This window comes from Marmota monax, unplaced genomic scaffold (genome assembly GCF_021218885.2).
Source record: "Marmota monax isolate L192 unplaced genomic scaffold, Marmota_monax_Labrador192_F-V1.1 WCK01_AAM20220418_F8-fsc00137, whole genome shotgun sequence".
Classification (NCBI taxonomy): Eukaryota; Metazoa; Chordata; class Mammalia; order Rodentia; family Sciuridae; genus Marmota; species Marmota monax.
Genome location: NW_026692854.1, coordinates 1,345 through 13,418, shown reverse-complemented (window position 1 = coordinate 13,418; position 12,074 = coordinate 1,345). Strand labels below are relative to the sequence as shown.

The following is a 12,074-nucleotide window of genomic DNA, read 5'->3' as shown; positions in this document are numbered from 1 at the left end:
CCAGACAAAAGCTGAATAAAGAAACTATAGAACTCAATGACACAATCAATAACCTAGACTTAACTGACATATATAGAATATATCAACCATCGTCAAGTGGATACACGTTCTTCTCAGCAGCACATGGATCTTACTCAAAGATAGACCATATATTATGCCATAGGGCAACTCTTAGTAAATATAAAGGAGTGGAGATAATACCATGCACCATATCTGATCATAATGGAATGAAACTGGAAATCAATGAAAAAAGAAGGAAGGAAAAATCCTGCATCACATGGAAAATAAACAATATGTTACTGAATGATCAATGGGTTACAGAAGACATAAAGGAGGAAATCAAAAAATTCTTAGAGATAAATGACAATTCAGACAAAACATACCTGAATCTATGGGACACAATGAAAGCAGTTTTAAGAGGGAAATTCATTTCCTGGAGTTCATTCCTCAAAAAAATAAAAAACCAACAAATAAACGAACTCACACTACATCTCAAAACCCTAGAAAAGGAAGAGCAAAACAACAGCAAATATAGCAGAAGACAAGAAATAATTAAAATCAGAGCAGAAATCAATGAAATTGAAACAAAAAAAAACCATTGAAAAAATTGATAAAACTAAAAGTTGGTTCTTTGAAAAAATAAATAAGATCGACAGACCCTTAGCCATGCTAACGAAGAGAAGAAGAGAGAAAACTCAAATCACTAACATACGGGATGAAAAAGGCAATATCACAACAGATACTACAGAAATACGGAAGATAATTAGAAAGTATTTTGAAACCCTATATTCTAATAAAATAGAAGACAGTGAAGACATTGATAAATTTCTTAAGTCATATGAGCTGCCCAGATTGAGTCAGGAAAACACACACAATTTAAACAGACCAATAACAAAGGAAGAAATAGAAGAAGCCATCAAAAGACTACCAACCAAGAAAAGCCCTGGACCAGATGGGTATACAGCAGAGTTTTACAAAACCTTCAAAGAAGAATTAATACCAATACTTTTCAAGCTATTTCAAGAAATAGAAAAAGAAGGAGCTCTTCCAAATTCATTCTATGAGGCCAACATCACCCTGATCCCGAAATCAGACAAAGACACTTCAAAGAAAGAAAACTACAGACCAATATCTCTAATGAACATAGATGCAAAAATTCTCAATAAAATCCTGGCAAATCGAATACAAAAGCATATCAAAAAAATTGTGCACCATGATCAAGTAGGATTCATCCCTGGGATGCAAGGTTGGTTCAATATACGGAAATCAATAAATATTATTCACCACATCAATAGACTTAAAGATAAGAACCATATGATCATCTCGATAGATGCAGAAAAAGTATTCGACAAAGTACAGCATCCTTTTATGTTCAAAACACTAGAAAAACTGGGGATAACAGGAACTTACCTCAATATTGTAAAAGCTATATATGCTAAGCCTCAGGCTAGCATCATTCTAAATGGAGAAAAACTGAAGGCCTTCCCGCTAAAATCTGGAACAAGACAGGGATGCCCTCTCTCACCACTTCTATTTAATTTAGTCCTTGAAATACTAGCCAGAGCAATTAGACAGACAAAAGAAATTAAAGGCATAAAAATAGGAAAAGAAGAACTTAAAATATCACTATTTGCAGACGATATGATCCTATACTTAGAAGACCCAAAAGGGTCTACAAAGAAACTACTAGAACTAATAAATGAATTCAGCAAAGTGGCAGGATATAAAATCAACACGCATAAATCAAAGGCATTCCTGTATATCAGTAACAAAACTTCTGAAATGGAAATGAGGAAAACCACCCCATTCACAATATCCTCAAAAAAAATAAAATACTTGGGAATCAACCTAACAAAAGAGGTGAAAGATTTATACAATGAAAACTACAGAACCCTAAAGAGAGAGATAGAAGAAGATCTTAGAAGATGGAAAAATGTACCCTGTTCATGGATAGGCAGAACCAACATCATCAAAATGGCGATATTACCCAAAGTTCTCTACAGGTTCAACGCAATGCCAATCAAAATCCCAACGGCATTTCTGGTAGAAATAGATAAAGCTATCATGAAATTCATATGGAAAAACAAAAGACCCAGAATAGCAAAAGCAATTCTAAGCAGGAAGTGTGAATTGGGAGGTATAGCGATACCAGATTTCAAACTGTACTACAGAGCAATAGTAACAAAAACAGCATGGTATTGGTACCAAAACAGGCAGGTGGACCAATGGTACAGAATAGAGGACACAGAGACCAATCCACAAAATTACAACTTTCTTATATTTGATAAAGTCGCTAAAAGCATGCAATGGAGAAAGGATAGCATCTTCAACAAATGGTGCTGGGAAAACTGGAAATCCATATGCAACAAAATGAAGCTGAACCCCTTTCTCTCGCCATGCACAAAGTTAATTCAAAATGGATCAAGGAGCTAGATATCAAATCAGAGACTCTGCACCTGATAGAAGAAAAAGTTGGCTCTGATCTACACATTGTGGGGCCGGGCTCCAAATTCCTTAATAGGACACCCATAGCACAAAAGTTAATAACTAGAATCAACAAATGGGACTTACTCAAACTAAAAAGTTTTTTCTCAGCAAGAGAAACAATAAGAGAGGTAAATAGGGAACCTACATCCTGGGAAAAAATTTTTACTCCTCACACTTCAGATAGAGCCCTAATATCCAGAATATACAAAGAACTCAAAAAATTAAACAACAAGATAACAAACAACCCTATCAACAAATGGGCCAAGGACCTGAACAGACATTTCTCAGAGGAGGACATACAATCTATCAATAAGTACATGAAAAAATGCTCACCATCTCTAGCAGTCAGAGAAATGCAAATCAAAACCACCCTAAGATACCATCTCACTCCAATAAGATTGGCAGCCATTATGAAGTCAAGCAACAATAAGTGCTGGCGAGGATGTGGGGAAAAGGGTACACTTGTACATTGCTGGTGGAACTGCAAACTGGTGCGGCCAATATGGAAAGCAGTATGGAGATTCCTAGGAAAGCTGGGAATGGAACCACCATTTGACCCAGCTATTGCCCTTCTCGGTCTATTACCTGAGGACCTTAAAAGAGCGTATTATAGGGATACTGCCACATCAATGATCATGGCAGCACAATTCACAATAGCTAGACTTGGGAATCAACCTAGATGCCCTTCAATAGATGAATGGATTAAAAAACTGTGGCATTTATACACAATGGAGTATTATGCAGCACTAAAAAATGACAAAATCATGGATTTTGCAGGGAAATGGATGGCATTAGAGCAGATTATGCTAAGTGAAGCTAGCCAATCCTTAAAAAACAAATGCCAAATGTGTTCTTTGATATAAAGAGAGCAACTAAGATCAGAACAGGGAAGAAGAGCATGAGGAAAAGATTAACATTAAACAGAGACGAGTGGGGGGAGAGAAAGGGAGAGAGAAGGGAAACTATGGAAATGGAAGGAGACCCTCATTGTTACACAAAATTACATATAAGAGTTTGTGAGGGGAAAGGGGAAAAGAAAAACAAGGGAGGGAATTAAACAACAGCAGATGGGGTAGAGAGGGAAGATGAGAGGGAAGGGGAGGGGGGATAGTAGGGGATAGGAAAGGTAGCAGAATACAACAGTCATTAATATGGTATTATGTAAAAATGTGGATGTGTAACCGATGTGATTCTGCAACTTGTATTTGGGGTAAAAAATGGGAGTTCATAACCCACTTGAATCAAATGTATGGAAGATGATATGTCATGAGCTTTGTAATGTTTTGAACAACCAATAAAAAAAAGAAAAATTAAGACTAAGAAAATGTTTTTTAAAAGGAAAAAATCAGACCATTTGGCGCACTCCTCTACTCCTAACAAATCTCATCAAGGCTGAGGCAGGAGGATAGCAAGTTTGATACCAGCCTCAATGTTTTAGTGAGATCCTTTCACCAAAGGAAACCTGAAAAAGATTATGTTGCTCAGTGTACAGCATACATTGGTGCAATATGGAGTACAAAGAAAAATGAAAGAAAACAGCTAGCAGAAGTGAAGAAAGGAAGGTGGGAGGGAGGAAGAGGAAAGAAGAAGGGGAAAAGGAAGGAGAAGATACTGTTGAGCCCATATTCCAGGATGTGTGCAAGTCAGGAGGCTGAGACAATAGGATCACAAGTTGAAGGTCATACTGGGATTGCAGCTCAGTTCTAAAGTGTCCCCAGGTTCAACTGTCAATAGTAAGTAGGTAAGTAAATAATAATGAAAACAAAAAAGATTGATAAGCTTTACATGATAAATTCCAGCCTACTTTAAATTCAGTTTTAACCAAGGTATGACCCTGTGCCTTCCCGTTGGGACCTCCCCCCAGTGCCTTTTCCCCTTAGATTTGAAGGTGGCTGCAAAGGGAGAAGGGACCTCTTCTTAGGAGGGGCTATCCCCTGGGGTAGAGGGACAGCTAGGCTGTAAACCCTCTTTCTTTCTTGACCTGTGGTGTGCAGTCCTGGCCTTGAGCAGGCTTGAGACATGAATGGAGGCTTTAGCTGCAATTCTGGGCTGTCTAGGCTGAGAGAGTCCTGGGGCCCAGAAAAAGTGCATGGCAGAAGCAGAACCCTAAGAAAGAGAGGCACCAACAGCACTCTCAGAGACTAAGGGGCTCTTGGGCCTAGTGTCCCCTGGACAGCAAGGCAAGACTGTAGAGTGCAGTAGAGCAGCCTCCGTGCTGCTGAGCGCAGGAAGCGCTGGTCTGGCCTTGCAAGAGCTCAGACAGGTCTTCTCTGCACTGAGCTCAGTACTTTTTTAAAATTTGATTTATTTTATTATTTCATTTTTGGTACTGGGGGTTGAACCCAGGGTGCTTAAGCACTGAGCCACATCCCCAGCCCCTTTTGAAATATTTTGTTGGAGACAGGGTCTCCCTGAATTGCTAAGTAGTTTGGCAACTTCCTGAGACTGGCTTTGAACTCGACATCCTCCTGCCTCGGCCTCCAGAGACACTAGTGCTGCAGCTCGCCAGTTACTGATTTTTGATCTGGCACCAGGAAGCTTAAGTTTCATCCAGTTCCACCTGTGCCAAGCGTCAAGCTGTGCTTGGGGAACTCCTGGCCAGCTCTCCTTCTACAGTTATCTACTGGGACCCTGAGTTGTGCCAGGCTCTACTTCCTCTTCCAGCATGGCTGACTGACTCTGGGACCCCACCTACACCTTCTAAGTGGGCAAAAGAGCCCGCGCTGATTGGAGCTCACGCGGTGGGTCTTGCAGGAGTGCAGTCAGTGCCGTCCGTTAGACAGATCACGTGGCACTCCTGTGCACGTGCATGCGCGTGCACGTGCATGCGCATGCACGTGTGAGCAACAACTGTTTTTGCGGCAGTTGGCGCCCTGAGCGGAGCCGCGTCTGGACCTCAGCAGCAAAGAGGCTGAGAAGCAGCAGAGTGCAGCAACAAGCCTCCTGACAAGTTGGGGGCATCCCTGAGCAGGTTTAGGGCCTGTGCCAGGTCTGCCCCTCTGTGCCTGGATCCTGCCCTACCGGGGACTTGCCTCTTCCAACAGTTCTTCACACAGCAGGTGGCCTCTGACCTCCACCCTAGCCCCTGGAGAAGGATGAACACCTTTCTGAAGACCCTGGGCGCCATCCAAGTGGGAGCTAAGGTCGTGGGCTACAATCCCACAGGCCGCCTACACAAAGCTGCCAGGGATGGCAACTTGGAGGAAGTGAGGCATCTCCTTGTTCAAGGGAGCTGTCATGTCAATGACACAGATAAGAAAAACAGGTAATAGAGTCCAAGAGGCCGGCAGCCCCTGGTGCAAGGGACCTCATGGGGGAGGCAGAGCCCATGGAGAAAAAGCCAGCGTCATCCAGGCCATTCCCTGGAGGATAGGGCAGAAAGGTGGCCTTGTTTTACCTGGATGCTTGGCTTTAACAACCTCAGGGACTCCTTAGCACCTAGTACCATAGACCTTGGGGCAGTCTGACGCCCAGGCCCTCTTGTTAAGCAGCTACACGGAAAAAAAGAAAAAAAGAAAGAAAAAATTAGCCGGTTTCCCTGGTGCGGACATATCCCCTCAGGAGGCTGGCCAGCCAGCACTGCAGAGCTGCTCACCAAGGGGACAGAGCACAGTGGGCGCCAGAACCTCATTAAGGGGGCTGAGAAGCGGCGGGAGGGGCCGGCAGGGGGCGGGATCATGCTTCCTGACACATTGGGGGCATCCCAAAGCTGGGCAGTGTCTGGGCTAGGAGCTTTGCTGGGTCCACCCCTCTTTCCCTGGGTCCTGCCCTAGCGGGGACGTGCATTCTGTTCTAGCCGCCTAGGAGAAAGAGCCAGGGAAGACATGGAAGGGTCAGCGAGAAGGAGCATCTGCCTGAGGCTGGAGGCAGCTGACCTGTGTCTTCACCCAGCCTGGGCCTATGCCACCTTAGCCCTACCTCTAGCCCTAACCCTAATCCTAACCCTAACCCTAATATTATGTCTCACTAAGAAGAATCAATAAAAAATAGAAAAAAATAAAAAGTATATTATAGTCCAGGTGGGAAAGTTCATTATATAAAAAAATCACTCATAATATAATTACACCACTATTCTTTATTGCTGTATACTTATGTTTACATTTTGTCTAATCTGCAGCCTTGTAAGGGTCTTTGATGTGGGCAGATGATTCTTTGTTCTCTGTTCTGATTTTAGGTTTGCAGTTGTTTTTTACATTAGCTTTCTTAGGGTTGCCACTTCTACTCCTCTTTATGTATTTCTTGCTTCTCATATGCTTTACTTACTAGTTCATGTGTTCTCAGTGTCTCTTGACCAATCAACCATTTTCTTAACAAGATTATTGAGAACCCCTGTTGTTGTTTTTTTCTGCAAGTGCTAAGTTAACTTTAATGAATTCTGAGACAGTAGAATAGAAGTCATGCATGGGAGCATTCACATTCTCCAAAGCACATTGTGGGTTTTCAATCTTGTCACCCCTTCACGCTGATCACACTAAGGAAAATTCACTAAATGCTTTAAATGCAAATCTGCAGATTTATGCTGTCCAGGTATCATTTTCTGTAGTTACCCATCCTTGTTCTTTTGTTTATTTAGGCACAGAGATCAGAACATCTGTTCACTGCATCCAATGGTACAGGCTCTCAGTCACCAGGGTCAAGATGACTGCAGGCAGGGTATGCACAGGCTGCACAGACTGTAAGCTGCTGCCCTAGTGCCCCTTCTCTAGCTTGTTCTCAGGACACTTGGAATAGCCAGAGCCTGAACCCTGGTGTGGTGTATTTTAAGAGAAATATTTATTATTACCAAAGTCTGAGCTCTTTCTATGGTTAACAGTTTCAAATAACCAAATAAAAATGTCAGACCTTAATCATTTTTGAGTTCTACATACAAACATTTAGGATAATTATGACACTAAGAAAGTGTTTGTAGTAAAGACTTGCCCGTCTGTGTACCAAATTCCCCATCAACTGTCACATATTGTTTGCCAACAGACAAAAGGCAGATAAATGAGTAGAACAGAATAAAACAAGAAACACCCAAATATCTGAAAAAGTTTAGAATGTGCTACTGATGAATATCATATTCGTAGAAAAATAATTATGTGTCAATGAAATGTGTAATAATTGTTTGTAGAAAACTAGCTGGATTTTTATGTCACAAAAATAATTCCCTGATACAATATGGATTATTAATTTTAAATAATGCAAAATGAGAAAAATATTAGAAGAAAACACAAATCCTTCTGTATACATTTTATGTGGACAAAGTTATTAGAAAGAATGAACTGAAAAACAAGGCTTCCTTTTGTTCTTTTTCTCTTTTAGGTTTTAATTTTGTTCCTGGGGTTTGATCCCATTACCTTGAGCTTTCTATTTGAGTGCTCTGCCATTAAGCTGTATTCCAGAGCCCCTGAACCTTATAATTTAAATTAGGGAAAGTACTTTTTTTTCAGATGCACAAGTGACCTGTGTATATAGGAAAAAGGACTTTGTGTCCCTGGTAAGAGAAGGAATTTAAGTTTAATGATAAATGAAATACAGTTTTTAGCTACAATACTTGTGAGGATGAAGAGTAGTGGTACTTATGTTGCTGCTTAAGGTTTGAGTTCCTTATGAATTCTAAAATAAATGATAGTATTGTACATTTTAATAATGTTTATTTCTGTACATATCAATTTCTTTATACTATATTTAGGATATTATAAAATATGCATGACTTAATATAGCAGTGTGTTAGAAAGGACTCATAGAATTGATTGTAGTAAGAAAATGCAGTGCATTCCTAGCATGAAATATTATGTAACCATTAGAGGTGACAAAGATATAAATGTATGTTGACCTGGGAAGATGTCTTTTTGAATATCAAGTGAAAACGAAGCTTGATAGTACATACACACAAATAGATTGTGGTCTTGTGTTAGGCACAAATATATAAAAAAAATGTAGTAAAATTTAAACACTGAGCCATTATTTTCAGCATTTAAATTATGAGTAAAGATTTCTTTTCCTCTTTTGTTTAATGTTTATTTTATTTCCAATATTTGGCAATTCCTCCTTATCTTTCTGTTTGTTTCTACCTTAGTTTCATTGACAGCAGTTAATATGCTCTGTAGTAATGCAGTATTTTGACATTTTCTGTGTTCTGCTTTTTTTCAACTTCCATGTGGGTAGTTTTGGAAAAATTCCACATTGGCTTCTACTTTTCCTTTTCCTTACCTGTTATTTATAAAATGCATATGTGTAAAAGTTTTAATGAGAACTACTTGTTAATAAAATAATCTTTGGGAGGAGCAGGGAGACGAATCTTGTTTCTGTAGATTGTTATCTTTAGCCAACTTTTAGCCTCTTCAGAAGAAAAGGTAATCTTTTCATCTGTGCTTGTAGATATTAGTGCCTATACATTTCCTATACATGTATGTTTCATTCCATACAGATTTATTTCATAAATGCAATTGTAGGTTTATTGTTTTGTTTTAGTTACATTCTTAAGAAAGTAAAAGAAAGCAAATATAAATATTGTTGAAAGTATTGCTTTAATTTATAAAACTTTTATTTAAAAATGCTGAACTCCCCACCAGGTGCCTTTGTGTAAATCTGTAATCCCAGAAATATGTGAGGCTGAGGTAGAAGGATCTCAAGTTCAAAGCCAGTCTCAGCAATTTAGAGAGGCCCTTAGCAACTTAGGGAGACACTGTCTCAAAATAAAAAATAAAAAAGACTGTGGCTGTTGCTCAGTGTTTAAGTGCCCCTGGATTCAATTCCCAGTAGAGAACGACAAACAAACAAGCAAAAAAACACCACACACTGAACTCCCCAAGTATACTTTATCTGTTCTTTCATTTCATTTACTCACCACTCATATCCTAAATACCTATTCTATATTTGACATATTTTACTATTTCTGAGGTCCTCCTTTCTTAAAAACTTCATGTTTCCCTGACTGGAGATTTAAAACTGAACTAATAGAACTCAATTTGAAGTGAAGAATTTCCTCAGGCTTTTCAAACAAAAGCACTTCTGGAGATAAGAGTTTGTAAACTGCCCATTTGAAAAGTTAAGATCACATTAATACTGATATTAAGTATTGGATATATTCAATTTACTTAAGTGCTACAAATCTAAATACTGAACAATGTGAAACATACTAATTCTTTTGAATCATACATTTCCGTTGGCTTTATGTTTCTTGAAAAAAAAAAAGCAAGAATAACTTTGCTTTAAATTTGGCCTATTGATGTTTTCTTATTCAACCGTCTTTATCTATACTACTTTTTGTAACTAAAACTTATTGAAATGTCACTCATATGACTAGAACTTCCATTGATCAATTGTGTTATCACATTTCACTTAAGGTAAGGCACCATGGATGGGTGATGGGCCTTTCTTTTATGTGTAAATAAACATTTTAAACATTGAAATACTTAGTCCTTAAAATACATCTGAAAAATTATTAACAATACACAACCAAAATCAAGATTCACTGGTGTCAGAAGCAATGGTGCATACTTGTAATCTCAGTCGGTGATTGAGAGGGAAGGTGAGGCAGAAAAATTGCAAGTTCAAGATGAGCCTGGGCAACTTAGTGAGACCATGGCAGAAAGTGAAAAATTAAAAGGGCTCTGGATATGGCTCAGTGTTGAGTGCCCTTCAGTTTAATCCTCAGCCGGGGGGGATGGTGGGGGAGGAAAGAAGTCAGTGGAACAGGCAGCTAGAATGAGCTACTCTTTCATTAATTTAGTAATAACAGCTAATAAAGATTGTTGTTTCTTCTGAAGAAATTGTTTTGAAGGGAGAGGAATTATATGCTATCTAATGTTTGCAGTTGAATGAATAATTGTCTGATTTAAGTGGGAGCTCTATGACCTCCTAACAAATCTTACTTTTGTAGGACTCCTCTACATTACGCATGTGCCTATGGCCAGGCAGAAGTGGTGGCTTTTCTAGTAAAGAACAAATGCGACATTAACCTCTGTGACAGTGACAACAACACACCTCTGATTAAGGTAGATGTAGCAAAGTATTTCTGTGAAGGATGAACTATATTTACATACTTAGAGGAAAAATTGATTACTATCATTTAAATATAACTAATTAGTAAATCCCATGGAATGTTTGTGTTGAATTCTTGAAATTGACAATCTATTTCTTGGTACCAACCCAACAGGCCATCCAACAGCAAGAAGAAGAATGTGCAACTATTCTTCTAGAAAATGGTGCAGATGTAAATGTTCAGGATCCCAATGGTGGAACTCCTCTCCACTATGCTATCTGTACTAACAACACATCAGTGGTAGCAAAACTGCTTTTACATAATGCAAATATTGAAGCTCAAAACAAGGTAAACATCCCCCACCTTTATTTCCAAAATATTTGAAATACATTTATTTTGACAGTGACATAAGTCAACAGATGTTGTTTATAAGCAGGGTTTTCTTGATTAGAAGAGTAGCAAATGTTGGAACTTTTTTATCTTATGGATATATTTACTTAATATAAGTGTACATAAATTGACTCCACATTTAAAATTCAGGAGACTTGTGTGGAAATATGGAGTTCAAGCTTCTCTTGAAGAACCATGTGGAGTCTCCTTTGAACCCATGTTACCATGTGGTATGCTGTGCTCAGGGTGCCCCTTTCATACTTGGCATGGGTGTTCTCCAGATTGTGCTGGATAGCTACAGCATTCATTCACTCAGAATCCCATACTTTGCCCTATAAGAAGTTTTATAACTCCTGTTTTATACTTTATTTAAAATTTAATGGTTTCATGATAGTTTATATTAATTTATAAGATCATGGCTTATGGAATATATTAATCTCTTTGAAATGGAATTGAATTTTAGAATTTATAAATTTATGTTTTTCAAACCTTTTACTTATATGTACGACATAAATTATATTCCCATTAGAGTTTCTATAAGCTTCATTAGGCTACTCATAGTTAGGTGGAGAGCATACACATTGTGCAAGCAGTATTATATCTTTGTCCTCAGCTTTGTCTCTTTAGTCTTTTATGATGCTAAAAATAGTTCATGTAGATCAGTATAAAACTTTTGTTGATACACAAAATTTCTGAATTCTAGTTTGTCTAAAATTATAAATATCTTTAAGCAGCAATTCAAATGGAACCAGAATAAAAAAGAATTTGGTAAAGTGGATGTGCATTATGGTCCCAGGATGATTATTATGAATACATTTTGTATTAACTTTCTAAAATGTAAGATTAATATCTTTCATCTTATAATAGGAGAAAACGCAGGTACCAAATGACTCAAAGTTCATTTGAAGCCTCTCTCTTTTTTATTGGATTATTTATGTATTCTAATTTGCTGTATATGACAGAGGAATGCAAATCATTTCATATTACACATATAGAGCACATTTTTTTCAAAGTCTCTGGTTGTATACAAAGTATTTTCACACCATTTGTGTCTTCATACGTGTACTTAGGGTAATGATGTCTAACTCATTCCACTGTCTTTCCTGCACCCATGCCCCCTCCCATCCCCTCCTTCCCCTTTGTAAAGTTTCTCCATTCCTTCCATGTTCCCCCCACCATCACCATTATGAGTCAGCATCCTCATATCAAAGAAAACATTCAGCCTTTG

The 12,074-nt window shown here is 38.5% G+C and overlaps 1 long non-coding RNA gene across 1 annotated transcript in view; it reads left to right on the top strand.

Moving 5' to 3' along the window:
* LOC131424369 (uncharacterized) overlaps window positions 1-10,799 on the top strand; it is a 94,585-nt gene extending 83,786 nt beyond the window's left edge. The window contains exons 4-5 of the long non-coding RNA XR_009227246.1: window positions 10,355-10,469; window positions 10,631-10,799. This is a non-coding gene — a long non-coding RNA (uncharacterized LOC131424369). The remainder of the gene's footprint in view (window positions 1-10,354; window positions 10,470-10,630) is intronic.
* The last annotated feature ends 1,275 nt before the right edge of the window (window positions 10,800-12,074 follow it).